This window comes from Nannospalax galili, unplaced genomic scaffold (genome assembly GCF_000622305.1).
Source record: "Nannospalax galili isolate Female #2095 unplaced genomic scaffold, S.galili_v1.0 scaffold216, whole genome shotgun sequence".
Classification (NCBI taxonomy): domain Eukaryota; kingdom Metazoa; phylum Chordata; class Mammalia; order Rodentia; family Spalacidae; genus Nannospalax; species Nannospalax galili.
Window position 1 is genome coordinate 3115934 of NW_008339003.1, and position 16927 is coordinate 3132860.

Below are 16927 nucleotides of genomic sequence, written 5' to 3' on the forward strand. Positions count from 1 at the left end.
CATCTTCTATACTTTCTTCATCTGCATTCCATTTTTGTTTCTCTTTAACAACAGCAACTTTTTTATAATACCTAAAGTAAAATGCATATTATATATCTGATAATGTATGACTAAGCTGCAATTGTAAAAGTGTGTTATGTATATTTAAGTGGACCCCAATGAGTGAAATTTGTATTTACTATATAAAAGATGTTTTGAGTTAAAATTGCTATAAACTTTTGAAATAGGAATTTATTTTTAAACAGACTCTCACCATGTAGCTTAAGCTGGCCTGGAGCTCACTATACAGTTATTGGCCTTGAACTCCTCCTGCCTTTGTCTCCCAAGTGCTGGTATTACAGGTCCACCATGCCCTTCTAGTGAAGTCTCATAAACTTATAAAATTTGAATGTCTTAAAAAAAAAAGTTTTCTGTCAGTTTTTAAAGCTTGTTTGGTAAAATTACACCATTCCAGTTGCTGAATTCTGTAAGGCTATTGCTGTTGAAGTTACTCATTCAGAAAATGAGCGTCCAATTCCCTTGAATACCATGTTTACTCTTTATTACCTCTCTATGGGAAGCACAGCTGTGCTGAGTTTATGAGTGCACATCATGTCTAGGAAGCATCTTTTTGTGGCACATCTCCATGTCTTCTGGCTCTGACATTCTTTCCACCGCCTTCTTCCACAATGTTCCCTGAGCCCTGGGGAGGGAGCGATGTAGAAATCCTACTTAAGGGCTGAGGACGTCACCATTGCTTATTCTTAGTACTCTGACTGGTTACAAGTCTGTATTAACTGCTGCCTGCTACAATAAGTTTCTCCCAAGAAAGCTGAGCATACCGATAATCTATGGATATAGATATAAGTATTTAGAAGGCAGTTTGACAATATGACCATTTAATAAAACAATAGTAGTAAATTTACCTCCTAGGCCCTATGACCTCCTAAGCAGTACCAGACATAGATTCCCTCCTGTGGTGTAGGCCTCAATTCCAATCGGAAAGTAGTTACTACTATAACAGTTATGCCACTATTTCACTAGAGGGCATATCTTGATGGCAGATCATAGCTGAAAGCTGGGTAACACTGTTGATGACTTTTCTTACATAGCAACCTGTGTAGTACCTTCTAGCACTATTAAAGCTAGCCAAGTGGCAGAAAGCTTCCAGCTCAGTTTCAGTTTGGTTTCTCTGTCTTGTGACCAAAATTTGTGGTTTCTTCAGCAATAGGGTTTTACCATCAAGTTCTGGTGGGACATGGTGCTGTTTCTGTAATCAATGGACTGCCTGATGAAGTGTGACCCCAGACATGTAAGCTGAATAAACCTCTTCCTCCCCAAGTTGGTATTGGTCAGAGTATTTTGTTACAGTGATGGAGAGACAAACTAGCACAGAAACTACGCCTGTCTATGTTGTCCTTTTTGTCACCCCTGACCCTGGATTCTTTTTCTGATTTCCTTTTTTTTTTTCCTTAAAAAAGTGTTTGATTATTTCTCCTCTACAAACTTATATAAGAAGTAAAATCAAACATGATACTTTCTTAGTAATGAAGCATGTCATGAGACAATAGCCTCATGTTTTAAGTTATCCTTGGAAAAAGCTAGTTTATGGCCTTCATTTCACAATCCAGCTGTTTGAGAATCACTAAGTCCACAGGGAGGTGTGTGAGTTATGTAATTGGCAAAGTTGTTTAGCATTCTGTGTTAGACAGTGTGCACAGAGCTTGGTCTCTGATTTAGGCTTGTAGACTGTGGGATTGTAGCACTCTCTTAGTTGAGTGCAGTTGTAAATTTAGCGTTTTTTTGCATCTTTTAAGAAAGAATACACAATTCTTCATCATCTTGCCACATTACTGTCTCGCCAAGACATGCTATGGGAACAGACTAACAAAAAATGAAATAAATGCCTAAAAAAGCTTAGAAAATGTTAATGTAATATAATGGTATTTATGGTTTATAATTTAATCAGACCCCTCCATTCTCTTTTACCTCTTTTTACTCCTTTAAACACAATACAGGGAGCTATAAACATGGTATCTCTTTCCAAACAATTCTGTGCTTTCACAGTGGAACAGAGGGACAGAGCTTTCTTTATGCTACCTCATTGTTTTGGGATTTCCTTCTGGTCCCTCGTGATGAGTCATAAGCCTTGGCTTCTCAGTCTTTGAAGTTCTAGATTCTAGAATAAAAATAACTGTCCGGTACTGTGGTGTAGTGTTACTATTTCAGCCTACATGTGAGGCCACCTAGAATGGTTAGACACTTAGGCTAATAGAATCTTGCAAGGCCTTCAAAGAAAAAATTGTGAGTTGGATTCATCTTCATACTATAACACTGAAGAATAAAGATTGTAGCAGGAATTGATATACATTTCCATTAGCTCCATAATATTTTATGCCTATTCAAAAACTATTTAAATCTTCAAGAGCTTATTTTCATTAACAATAGAAATGGCATATAGTGCATTAGAAGATGTTCCAAAGAATAACTAAGCATCTATCGTTTGGAGAATTCATTATATTGCAGCGATAAAGCTACTGTTTGAGGTCCTGTTCCCATACAATCTGATTCATTTTCACAGCTACTCTGGGTCTTGACACCTCTAACTCCACTTAATACATGAGATAAACTGGAGCTTTGGGTTGTGTGACTTGCCTCTTGTTGAATATCTGTCCAGAGGCAGGTCCTGGTCTTGAATCAAGCTCTACTAACTTGTGTCTTATACTTTTCCTTCTTTCCCATGCTTCCTCTACACCCCAGTGAACACATTATGAAAGTAATTTCCCTGATTACGGTAAAATCAGCAAAATTAATAGTCTTGCATCATTTACCTATTCCAGTCTTATTCAGTTAACATTTGCATTTTTATTGGTGCCTATATGATAATATGATTTATTATTCAAAGAACACGTTTGAAATAAAATAGTGCTATTAATTTTGATAGAAAAACAGTCTTATACAAGGCAAATTAAGATGTGTATAGCCGAATTATTATTTGAAAAAGCTAGAGACACTAAAATAAAGCAACTAGAGACAGAAGTTCTGGAGACAGTTCAGTTCAAACTCTGATTCTACTATTTTATATAACAGCACAATGCTTTAATTCCCTCATATATAAAAGAGGAACATCATTGGTACCAATTTATAGGCTTCTTGTGAGTTTTAAATGTGGTACTACATGTATAAAATGAGAAAAGAATAAGTGCTTGAAAAATACGCCTATCACACATAGAGAAAGTGACTTCTATATCTGTGCTTCAATGGCAGGCGATGGCTTACCTAAACATGAACAGAGCTTCTTTCTACAGCTGGCACTAAGAATAACAGCTTTCGATTGTTGAGGGCATTGTATATTGAGTTCTCATTTAATATTTATTCAATGAATGAATGAATGAGCTATCTCAGAGGAATAAACTCTAGCATCCACTGTCATAATGGTAATTCCTGCTTTAAAGAGCTATAAAAGAATAGAGTTTGGTCAGGTGAGCTTTGGCAATGTAGTGGGTGGGCGAGAATTGGAGTAAATGCATTATACCTGGAGCCCCCCAGCAGTCACCCAGATGAGATGTGAGGTCTCCAGATAGCCCAGGACTAGTAAAACTTGCCAATGTTCTAGGTGGAAATGGAAGAAGCCATTGGGAAAATGCTATTTTACTAAGATTTTATGAATTTTTATACTAGAAATGGGGAATAGCTTTGGCATAGAAGGAAAACTTGGCCCTTGGAATTAGACTCCATTTATTAATCTTGGACAAGCCCCTTGAACAGGCAGCTTTTGTTGGTAAACTAGGAAGGACAATGTTTCCTTTATTTTATTTTTTTTAATCAATGCTAGGGATAGAACCAACTGCCTTATTCACAATAGGCAAGTGTTACACCATTGAGTTGCATCCCCAGTCCTGTCCATATTTACTTTTATGCTGGTATAGTTATACATTTCTGTGTGCATATACATGATGCGTTACTCATAGTAGAAACTCAACAAAACTAACTTCTATAAAAATTAAGACTCTAGCTGGATATGGTGGTGCTCACCTTTAATCCCAGCGCTTGGGAGGCAGAGGCAGGCAGATTTCTGTGAATCTGAGACCAACCTGTCTACACAGAGAGTTCTAGGTTACATAGTAAGATTGGATCTAGCAACTACCTGACTCAGAATTTTGGTTTTATTGTTTTATTACTTTTATTTTATTTTTTGAGACAGGGTCTCTCTGTAGCATCATCTGGCCTGAAACTCACTATGTAGACCAGGTTGGCCTTATTCTTACAAAGACCCGCCTGCCTCTGCCTCCCAAGAGGTGGGATATAAAGGCATGGGATACCACACCTAGTCTTGACTGACTTGGAATTTTGAAGTCAAGTGTTTAAAAGCTCTTTGTGAAGCACTTGCTCTGAATGCTGACACTGTTCTAGCTCAAAGCCCATTTTTTTTTACCCATTTAAAAAATATCTTGAGTGTGCCAATGTTAGGGGGCAATAGTGTTTTCTAGTCATGGTTGGAATCACAGTTGTCACCAATGTGTAGGCTAAGAGGATATTGAAGTTAACCTGTAAAGCATAATCATTCTCTTTGTGCTTGTATTAGTTTATCTCTTTTGAGTGCTAGGGTTGTTAGTATGTTAGAATGTGGGACATTGGTAGTTCTTGTTCAAATAATGATTTCTATAAAACCAGTTTGACTCTACATAGTTTGCTACTTACGTGTAGTGTAAGTGTCCTTTAGGATGGGAAGATGGTAAACCTTCATGTTTTACACATTTAAAAATGTATTCCGCTGGGCATGGTGGCGCATGCCTTTAATCCCAGCACTTGGGAGGTAGAGGCAGGCGGATCTCTGAGTTCAAGGCCAGCCTGGTCTACATAGTGAGTTCCAGGACAGCTGGGGCTACAGGGAGACCCTGTCTCAAAAAAAGACCAAAAAAAAAAAAAAGGCTTCCAGGCTGGAGAGATGGCTCAGCGGTTAAGAACACTGATTTTTCTTGCAGAAGACTTGGGTTCAAATCCCAGCACCCACATGGCAGCTAACAACTGTCCATAACTCCAGTTCCAAGGAATCTGACAGTCTCTTCTGTCCTCTGTAGGCATTGCATGACACGGGTGCACTTATGCACATGCAGGCAATACACTCATACACATGAAATAAAAATAATAAAATATTTTAAAAAATCTTCTGCCGGGCGTGGTGGCACATGCCTGTAGTCTCAGCACTATAGGAGGCAGAGGCAGGTGGATCTCTGTGAGTTCAAGGCCAATCTGGTCTACATACTGAGTTCCACGCAGTCTGGGGCTTTGTACAGGGAGACTCTGCCTCAAAAAGACCAAAAAAAAAAAAAAAATCTTCCATGTGTATGAAATTCCATAATGAACCCACCACTCTGTAGGTAATTAAATAATTCAAAATAAAAATCTTAGGCCCAGCGTGGTGGTGAAGGCCTTTAATCCCAGCACTCCGGAGGCAGAGGCAAGCAGATTTCTGTGAGTTCAAGGCCAGCCTGGTCTACATAGTGCGTTCCAGGACAGCTGGGGCTACAGGGAGACCCTGTCTCAAAAAGACCAAAAAAATAAATAAATAAATAAAAATTTTATCTATATTTTCACATGTCTAGAGAATAATTATTTTAACTATATTTCAACTGTCCATAACTCCAGTCCCAGGAGATCTGTCAGGCATTGCATGACACAGGTGCACTTACCTACATGCAGGCGATACACGCATATACATAAAATAAAATTAATAAATAAAATTTTAAAGTTTTTTTTTTTTTTAATTCCCTCAAAGGCCCATTCTGATAGCCTAATAGTCTTGGGTTTGGGAACATGGCTCAGTGCTAGAGCCCTTATCCAACCCTTTCCAGAGTGTGAAGCCTGGCACTGGAAAACAAAATAAAAAACACTGCTGATTATAACTGTACTCTTGTCATAAGAACCGTAAGAATGCAAGCTTTAATTTTCTCATGTATAATGGGGACACTCATGCTTTTTCTGGTGACTGACTAGATTAATATGACATCATATTAATGTTAACTATGTAGTTAACATACTCAGAAAAGTACCTACAGCTGTGAGAGTCATTATGATTTATAAGGACAAAGAACATTAAGTCCTAATTTTTGAGGCTGGAGAGACAGCTCAATAGTTAAGAGCACTGGCCATTCCTGCAGAGGACCCGGGTTTGATTCCCAGCACCCACATGACAACAACCATGTGTAACTCCATTTCCAGGGGATCCCACACCCTCTTCTGACCTTCATGGGCATTGCATGACACAGGTGCACTTACATACATGCAGGCAATACAGTCATATACATAAAATAAAAATAATAAATTAAAAAATCCTAATTTTTCATAAAAAGCCTCATCAGGGTTGGGAATGTAGCAGAGATCCTACAGTGCTTGCCTAGCATGCAGGGCATTCTGGGTTTGAACCCCAACATCATATAAACTGGGTGTGATGATACGCATTAAGAATTTCAGACCTGGGGACGTGGAGACAGGAGGCAGGAGAATAAAATGTTTAAAGTTGTTCTTGTCTAAACAGTGAGTTCAAGACTAGTCAGAACCTATCTTTAAAAAAACCAAACAAAACCTGAAGAAACACTCACGGGAATCACCGTTTATTGAACACTGTTTTCACGAACATTCTCCACAATGATCTTGCAAAATTCTTCTCCCCTTTTTAGAGATGAGGTGATTCACAAAGAGGTTGTTACTACTTTCATGTCGTACAGATAGAAAATGGGAAAATCAGGATGTCAGCATGGGGTCACTGACCCCAATCTTGTTTCCACCAAACTCTGTTCATGCTTCATCTCTGAGTTCTGTGATAGCCTCTTTCCAGATGCTCTAGTTTTTGAATCTGTTTTGTTTTGGTTTTGTTGTTTATTTTTGAGATAGAGTGTCCCTGGAGCTCCAATTGGTCTTGAACTTGCCACGTAGACCAGGTTGGCCTCAATGTCATAGACATTGGCCTTTAGTCTGCCTGATTCTGCCTCTTAAGTGCTGGGATCAAAGCACGTGCCACCACACCTGGCTGGTTTCTACTTTTGAGCACAGTCTTCCTTCGTACCTAGTTCTTTCCTCCAATGAGCACTTACCATATCCCAGGCTTGTAATAAGTCCTTGGATACAGAATGAAACAAGAGCATCTCTGTTAAAGAAATTCAGTCTCGTGGGGAAAGGGACTACCACACAAAGGTGGAAGGTGTCACTCAGCCTTTTCTTTTTAAAGAGATTAAGATTAATGACCACCTAAATTGTTTGTATCTGGTTTTAAAAGATTAATAAATAAATAAATTTTTGTGCGTATGTGTGCATGATTGTGCAGGGGTGTGTACCTGTGCACATGCAGAATCCTGAGACACTCAGTACACTCCATCACTCTATTATTCCTCGGAGGCAAGGTATCTCCCTGAACCAAGGAGTTTTCTCAGAAAGGATATAAACCTTCAAGCCACGGAGATCCTCTTGTCTCCTACCCTTTGGAGGTAGGGTTACAGGTATGTGCCAGACACTCAGCTTTTACATGGTGTGCTAGGATTTGAACTCTGGTCCTCATGATTGAGAAGCAAGAGGTCTTAATTGCTGAACCATCTCTCCATATATGTATGGAGATATGTATGTGTGTGTGTGTGTGTGTGTGTGTGTGTGTGTGGACTGTTCCTGTATTTTCAAGGAATTAACCCTAATGAGGAAGCTTTGGATGTAAAAAACAGTAAAATTGAAATACTCAAAGATCAATGGATCTGCATCATCAGTTATTGGAGGCATAATACTTCCTTGGATTAAGTTACTCAGAACTCAGCATCTCAAATTCCCACCATCCTCAGCTCTTCCAGCTTTATGTCACAGGACTGGAGATAAGATGGGAGTTTTTATGCTTCTGTTTTAGCTGTTGATTCTTTGAACTTGATGAGGCCAATATGGTGTAGGACAACAGAACTCAAGTTCAGAAAGTCATCTGATGTAAGATGGCTCAGAAGGTAAAGACAGTTGTCTTCAAGCCTGACAGTTCTAGTTACATCTCCAGACCCCACACAGAGGAAGGAGAGAACTGACCACAAGATGTCCCCTCACCTCTGCATTCACCAAGGCACACATGCCTACCCCATGAATGAATGAATGAATAAATGAATGAATGAACATAAAAGAAAAAATAACCTTCATTGACAATAATTTGAGAAAACCACTCAACTCACAGCCTATATCAAATAGAAAGCATTCAAACTGTCTGAAGTTCAATGTTGGCACATGACAGCCTCTGCAGTGTCTCACAAATGTGTTGAGTTTGTGAGTCAAACTCATTTTGTCTCTGCAAGCTGCATAAAGGAAGCATTTGTTCCTGGTCTCTCATCAGCAGTTATCTGATGGCTTCAGTTCCAGACCTCTGGCCCAATGTCCCTGCAGACAAAAAAGGAGCTCACTTGGAGGTGGGGGAGTTGGGGAGTACTTAGAAGAATCAGCAGGATGGCTAGACTTGGAACAGAGCTGACTTAATTTATATCTATTGGCTCTTTAGAGAGCCTTGCTGTTTGTGTGTTTTCCAGCCAGAGGGGGCAGAGCAGCAATACAATTTCAAAGTTTTTGTTTGTTTGCTTTGCTGCTTGTGATACACAATGAGTTGTAGGTTTTGTTGAGAGCAAAGTTATTGATTTACCAGGGGCATATTTTCAAGTCTAAACATGAATTTCTCCTACATTGAGTGTGTTGTCAGGGCCTTCACTTTTGTTTAAACAAGTAACTAGTCCAAGAGGAATTGGAAACAAAGTGAAAACCATTGTCAGCAAACTAAATATAGAGAGGAGTTAGAAAGGATGGATTGATATGGCTCTCTGTGGAAACAATAAAAGAAAGGGTGCTGGGACTGCTCTTCTCAAAGCAGAGAGAGCCAGGCTTTTGGGTTGTACTCAGATGCTGAGAAAAGGGCTGTGAGAGCTTTTGGCCAAGGCTTTCCCTGCTCGTTTGAATAAACACGATGACTGCCTGGCTCGTACTCTGAGTCTCAGTTGCCATTTCTGCTGTCACTAAGAGGGGACATTATATGGTACCCCCTTCACCCAGCCTTCTATTCCAGTCATGACCACTTTTCTGCTCCAAGCACAGCTCCTTCAGTGCATCATCTATCTTGTACTCCAGCTCTTCTTTACACTGAACAAAGCAGTGTGAAGATGCTCAGCTTACTACCTACCTGGAGATGTGCAGTTAAAATTGCAATACAGGGGGAGTCTGTCCCACGGTTATGGACTCTTCAGTTCCCTGGTTCAGTGCGCTATGTTCAGGCCTTTTCTAGCTGGTGAGCTTGAGTCTTACTTGAGTAAGGCTGTATGCTTTTCCCGAGTTCTCTAAGAACTGGCACTGAGAAAATGGCTGATTGTTTAAATTCTCATTTTTGCCTCCGAAAACCCTCTATGGCTGTGGCTCCAGGTCCCTGTGCTGGAGCCCCGCCCCTTCCTTTAATAAATGGATTGGCTTTCTGTGCACGCGCTCACTGGCGCGTCCACCAATTCTTTCACTGCGGTGTTTTCCTTGTTTGCGCCTTCGCCCTTGTTCATTTCCCATCTCAATTTCCCGCCTTCTCCATAATAGAAATTCAAGTGGGAGAGATCACCTGTCTCAAGCAAATACTTGTAAAGACATGATTAAGAAAATCTTAGGATATTAATATCTTTTATTTTTTACATTTTGTAAAAGTAATGAGAATTGCTGTTGCTAAAACTCCTTCCCTTTTTGGAGACGTAACCAGCGTCTACCTCCTCCTCTAAAGGTCCCAATGACAATCTGAGATATGATTCCACCAAAGTTCACCCTGGAGAACGTATTAGTTTATTGGGCTCATTTACAGAGCAGTAGGTGAGGGTCTACTTAGAGGAGTGTGGGTGCTTCCTCCCAAGGCTGCCAGGAAAGTCTTCGCCCAGCGTGACTTCACAAGCTGTGGTTTCCCCATGGCTGCATAGATGGACCCCCTCTCTGTTGTGCTTCCCTGGCCCACCAACGCCTCATCCAAAGTGCTCAACTGCCCACAATGGGTTGAAAGGAGTGGGAGGATAGTCAGGTAAGGATCCCGTGACCCTCCCTGCCCCCACTTCTATGTGGGAGGTCAATAGTCAACAAGCCCATCTGTGATGATTTTTTTGCAAGTGGGCATGACTGAGCTCATGAAGATGGCACCTGTCTGGCTCAGAGGACAGTTGTGTACAATCATTGCTAATCAAAGATGAACTAGCTGCTAAAATTCCCTTCTCTGTGAAAATGAAGGGATTGAACTAGATGGTCTCTGGAGGATTTTTCTAGCCCTAATAATGTCTGCATACTGGTGAAGTTTTGTTTTCCTGGGCAAGGGTCAGCCAAATGGAAGCTGGTCTCCCCACACTGTGTATCTTCTTGGCCAGTGGTTGAACATCTGTTTGGGATTTCTAAGAGCAACACTGTGCAGTTCCTAGCCTTTTAGCTAGAAGCAGTGAGATGCCCCTCTAGCAGACATCAGATCTCATCTCTGCAAGAACTTTTGATCTGCACTGTTTCCAAGTGTGATATAATATCTAGCCTCTCCATTCCCCTTTCCCTCCCTCTGAATTTTCTTTTTGAAGCTGGGAAATCTGTTTTGCAGTGTTGAATAACATATGCACATTTCTCTCAAGTTTCACAAAAGAGTAGAAATTTGATCTAAACATAGCACTAATTTACAAAACATAAGTCAAAATATAAATTAAAAAGGTGAAAAGCATTTTTACTTATTTCATGAGAGACCACCTATTTTTCTTTTATTACATTTTATTTTTAGGACAATTTTATGTTTACAGAAAAGTTGAGCAGGTGGTAAGAATTCTATTATCTGTCAGTCACTTCTTTTACTTACAGCTCATGTTAATCTGGTACATGTATTATAACTGGTATACATCATTATGAATTCAATGTATTAGTTGTGATGTAATTGACTAAGGTCCACAGTTGATTGACAGTCCCCAGTGCTTTTGAACATTAATTAAAAATTATTTTACTTATCACTGTGCGTGATTTGTGTGCGCACATTCTATGAAGTGAGTTGATCCTCTCTTTTCACCTTTACATGGTTCTGGGGATCAAACTCGGTTGTCAGGCTTGCATGGCAAGCACTTTTAAAAATTAAAAATTTAAAAATTTTTTAATTGAATTTTTATGTTTCATACATAAAATCATCTTTATACCCTTTTCCCCCTTCCCCTTTGACACCTCCCATAGTTCCCTCACTGGAGTTCATACATTCTGTCATTTGTATTAAAGCCTATTATGTAAAGTTAGTGTCCCGAGATGTCCCTCACTGAAAGTTCATCCACCAGGGCTTAGTCAGCCTATCTAGAGTCTCTCCCTTCAAGAAGATCAGCACTTCCTCACCCAACAGTAATCAGTTGCCAATAATTCTTTGACTAAGACTGGGCCTACTGTTTGTTTCCACAGTTCTGTGCTGGGTTTCTGTCTGCCTAAGTTTGCATGGGTCTTGTGCATGCTGACACCAATACTGTTTGAGAAGGGTCCCCAGTGTGTTGTGAACTGTTTCCGTATGGTCATGCACCTCCTCCCTGGCTCTTTCTATCTTTCTGCCCCCTCTTCCACAATGGTCTCTGAGCCGTGGGTGGTTGGACCTCAATATAGGAGTCCTGTCAAGGACCCACACTCTGCTGACTCTTATTCTCTGCATTTTGGCCATTTGTGGCCTTTTGTGTTCCTGGCCCTCTGTTGCGTGAGGGAGCTTCAGTGATGAGAGTTGAGAGATGCATTAGTGTCCTCTTACTCTCTTGTTCTTTGTTCCGTGAGTCTTAGGTGTAGAGGTTGCATCCTAATGTGCCACTTAGGCTTGGGGAATTCACAGAGAATCTCTGTGTGTGACCGGTGGTATAACTCTGTAATAATCTCTGTCTGTTGAAGAAGAAGCTACTTTGGTGGGTGGTGACTGGGATACTTGTCTGTAAAGTTTAGGATCCATATTTTGCACATAGTAAAAAATTACATTTGTCTAGGAATATGAGAGCCTTGGGTTTTCTCTAAGATCTATGACCTCTCCAGCTATGTGTATTTGGCTAGGTTTACAGTACCCCACATGAGTTTCCTCCCATTGAGTGGGCTTTAAGTCCAATTAGGTAGCTGTCGATTACCCCCAAGATGAAACTGCCGCTACTGCACCAATGTCGTTTGCTGTGCTGGTCATTGATGTGGTTTTCAGGCCTTGAAGCCGGGGTTGGACCATCGATTGATGTTCTCCTACATGGCAAGCACTTTTACTGGCTGAACTATTTGAGGACCTGGGATGCCCTCATCCTGCTCTAGACACTTTGGTCCTGTTTTCTTAGTTTCTTCTGTGCTGGGATAGTTCAGAGCTTTCTTTGTTTTCAGTGACTTTGTTTGAGGAGTATTGGGACACTGATGTGTATTGTGGGGTGCTCCTCTGTTGGAATTTTTGGGTTGATTTTCTTCTAACTAGACTGAATTATGATTATGGGGGGAAATGATCTCAAAATTAAATGCCATTTTCCTCACATCTCATTAGACATAATCTCACTGAGATGACTTACCTCTGAAGAGGAGTGCTTGATCACTTGGCTGAAGTACTACCTGCAAGGGTTCCCACTGAAACTAACCATTTAAAAACATTATCGACTTATTTCAAATGAAAATATTAGATTCCAGATTTAGAGCTAATTTGGAAGTTTACATGGGAAAATGATCTTGAGAATGCTGAAAACGAACAAAATACCCCCGCCCCTTCTGCCTCAAGAACATAGAGCTATACATGACTTCACATGACCTCGTCAGACCACTCTGCGCAGGAGACCAGCTTCTTTGTTTGTAGTCAGCACAGCAGGAGGTGAAGGCAAGGCGCCATTTTTTCTCTGGGATGCATCAGCTCTGTGGATGACCAGCTGCCCTGAGGACACTGCCTGTCAGTTCAGATCCTTCATTCTGGCCTAAAATATTTAAAGAAGTGACGCTAGGGAGTATTTTCAGCCTTTCTGAATGCTGTGCTCAGGAAGGAAAAGGCATTTCCTACCTCTTGTGTGCTTCTTTCTTGCTGACTCTATCCAGTTTGATGGAGTTGTGAAACCTGTCCTGTGGGCATGGGGTTGTTATTTTTATTCAAAACAAAGTGACAGAAGGGCAGAGTGTGCAGCACAGTGGTGGAATGTGCAGCGGCCTAGGTTCCATCTCCAGCAACACCAACCAAACCAAAACAACAACAAAAAGAATGAAGTATTGCAAAGTACATTTAAGACATGCATGTAGTTCAGCATGTCTCTCTTTTTTTATTACTGAAGTTAGGAAAGCAACTTCCTTAATAGACTACAGATGTAACCTCAGTACTTAGATATATCCTCTAGCATTTGCATTCCAAATACCACATATGTGACTTTAGAAAGAAGGAGTTCACTTTAAATTAAACCCTTTTATAAAGTAATGTTTATTTATGTATTTCCTTAGTGACATCCAAAGTAATTTTAAAATTACTTATGTATTTACTTAATAAGTTTTCCCTCATTTTGATAGCATATTATTTCTTAGATGAACACATATACACAATTACCTGTTTTTCTATCCATTGGCCCTATAAAAAGACCATTTTCTTAGCCATTGACATAGACAGTAGGGACAAAGCCACATGATTTTTTTTCTAGCATTTGGGCACATGGTAGGCCCTTGACATTTATTTTTATTACAAGTAAATGATCTATATGAATTATAGTTCATTTTTAACATCCCTGTGTCCAGCACACTATGTCAGTATTCACCTCATTTTCTTTGACGGTTTTAGGATTAAGTCTCCTCGCATCCTTCGCCCCTCTGTTAACTGCACACTCCAGCACATCACAGTGGCTCTTGGTTATTTTCATGCCGTTACATCTGTGATGGCCTAGACTATGCCTCACTCACCTTTGAATCAATTCCTGTACATTGTAGACTCCCAAACCCTAAACTGAATGAATGAACAAATGTGGTCATGTTGGAGGTACATCACTATACACAGACTACAACTTTGCTGTGTAGTCTAATAGATGGTGACATTTATTAGATTCTTAAATCTTGTGTGTGTGGTGTATGTACATGTTTGTGTGTGAATGTTTGCGTAGAGGCCAGAGGTCAACACTGGGCATCTTCCTCTATCTTCCTCTTCATTTCCACCTTTTTTTTTCAGGAAATATTTACTTATTTATTATTTTATGTGTATGAGTTTTGTCTGCATGAGTTTATGTGCACAGTGTGAGTGCAGGTGTTCATGGGGACCAGAGGACATTGGATCCATTTTCCCCTGATGGCTTCAAACCTGCCTTTTTTGAATAACTGGTTTGTTTAAATGAATATACAGATTCTGACCCTACATTGCCTTTAATTATGATGAGGCATTGCTTAATCTTCACATTAGGGGAACATGATCTGTAAAGTTGCACAATAATCTGCAAAGAATGCATTCCACTTTTTTTTTCAGTGTTTTCACCTCACCTTCACCTTCATAACATTGAGTGTGGAATTTGATGTTTTCATGAGAACTCTGACTCATTCATTCATTCTCACATCCAGTAACCATGCATCCAGTGATGATTGCCTGGCAGGTGCTGGTTAGGCATGTGAGATTTATGTTAAACCAGCATCCCCTGCTTCATGGAACTCACAGTTTAGTAGCTAGAGCCACTGATTCCAGTACTAACCTTGACCTGGGGAGAGAGAAAATATTTGGCTAAAGCCCAGAGGTTTAACTGACAGTTTGTCCTTTGGTAGATATGTTTTGAGTGTGTTTGTCTTGTAAGGGCCTTACTAGCTTTCTGTTTCCACATACTCATCATCTCTTTTGTTTCTTTCTAACCTAGTCTCTCCACTCATTAGATGAATCTTCTTAAAATCACCATTAATCATGTCATTTGTTTACTTAAACATTTTGGGCACAACTGGTCATCGCTCAGTAATGGTCAGATTCTACAACTTATAACACTGTAAGTTATTGGTTATTATTTTATTGGTTATTATTGCTAATACTTTTAGTTTTAAGACCTGTAAGGTCTAGCTTCAGCTGTTTCTTTTCTACATTTTCTCTGTCTGTGAACAGTACTCAGCTAGACTGGTCTGTTCCTTGCCTCTTGCATTGCCTTGAGAAGTCCTGCTTCATTCATTTGCCTCCACTCTCCTTTGGATCTTCCCATCCTTCTCGTTTGCTCCAATTGTTTTCTCCTCCTTACTACCTCAAAGTTCAGCTGAAGTTTCATGGTTTCTGTAAAGATTACCTATCGCCAAGTTCTTTGATGCCTAGTCTGCCAACATATTACTTGTTTATATTACTTTGATCTGGAAAAACAGCTATAGCTAAGACCTAGGCATTACAAAGCTGAGAAACCTGGATTTCGTATTTACTGTTGATAGTAATATGATCTCAGGCATGTCCACCTACATCTCAGATCCTCATTTTCCTTGTCTACAGAATGTAGATCACAAGATGGCTTTTATAGAGTAGTTTTGAATAATAATTGAGATGATATATGTAAGATAGTCAATGCAACTTTGGTATTTTAGGAGCACATAAGTTACAGGTTATTGTTGCTAATAATTATATTTTTGTTGAATTATATAATCTCCATCGTTTGGAACACAATATCTATACACTGTTAACACTGCGATTCTCTTCATTGGGAGTCATGGAGGGGCTTGTTAAAGCTGCTGCTTTTATAAAAGCTCTTGTGGTCCCTACAGAGTCAACTGAATATTCATTCATTTGTTCAGATATGAGGGGTATTTTTGTTGTTTTGCTTTGGATGTTAGGTATTCAACCCAAGGCTGTGTACCTATTAGGCAAGTACTTTACCACTGAGCTACATCCCTAGCTCCTAATTGTGACTTTTACCAGTTGAGACTGGACCAACTGTAAGGTAAGAATGGAAATGTTCTAGAAAATGGCTAGGAAGGAGGAAAGCAACCATACCTATTATTACTATTTAAGTAGTTGTTAAAATTAGGGGAAAGGAAAACTGGGCTAAAATTAGTGAGACTTCATCTTCATTGATAGTATGTTGTTTTTTTTTAAATTTGTTTTTTGTTTTGTTTTAGCTACTAGAGGAAAGATGCTGAGAAAATGGAGGCTGAATGTATTTGTCTAGTTAATATTTAATTTGTTATAAATGGTTTTTTAGTGTTTTATATATGTGAGACTCACAGAAAAAATCTCTGCCATGAAAGAATCAAAATAAAAAAAGTCATGAAATAGTCTGTAGTGGGACCATCACAAACAGAGAGTACACTCACAGTGAAGAGGACACTTTAGCTCTACTTCTCTTCTCTCAGAAAAGAACAAACATATATGCAAAGGCCAGAACCACATTTCTCAGTTGCAGAAGGAATACTATGTGTTCTGTCAGAGGCACTGAGCATTCAAAGTCTCTGTAGACCAGCACAAAGGAACTGGAAGCAAGGGTATTTTTTAAAGTAATTTATTTTTAAATTATTTATTTATTAACCACATACTTAGAAGAAGCATTTCATTACAACAGATTGACATATTCAATAATAATTTCCTGAGCTAAGGTGCATCTCTTTCAAAATTGGCTGAAAATTTTTAGGTTTACAGCTAAATTATTACAGTTATACAATACTGTACTCAGTATAAACCCTATAAGACATAAAATTAAATGAGGTTTTCCACTGTCCATTTGGTGGAATCTAGGATTACCTAGGAGAGAAGCCTCTGGATATGCCTGTGACAGATTATCTATCTAGATTAGGTAAACTTCTGGGCAGGCCCATTAGAGACTATCTACATTAGGTTAACTGGGGTGGGAAGATAATGCACACTGTAGGCAGCACCACTCCATTGGCTGGAATCCCAAATTATTTTTAATCATTTTTAAAATTTTTAATAACTACATGAGTAGAAGAAGCATTTCACTACAGCTTTAACATATTCAGTAACACACTCTGGAGCAAGGGTACCTCTCTTTCACAA

General features: G+C 39.5%; 1 protein-coding gene across 1 annotated transcript in view; it reads left to right on the forward strand.

The window, feature by feature from the left end:
- Ank2 (ankyrin 2) overlaps positions 1–16927 on the forward strand; it is a 675290-nt gene that overhangs the window by 97579 nt on the left and 560784 nt on the right. The window lies entirely within an intron of this gene.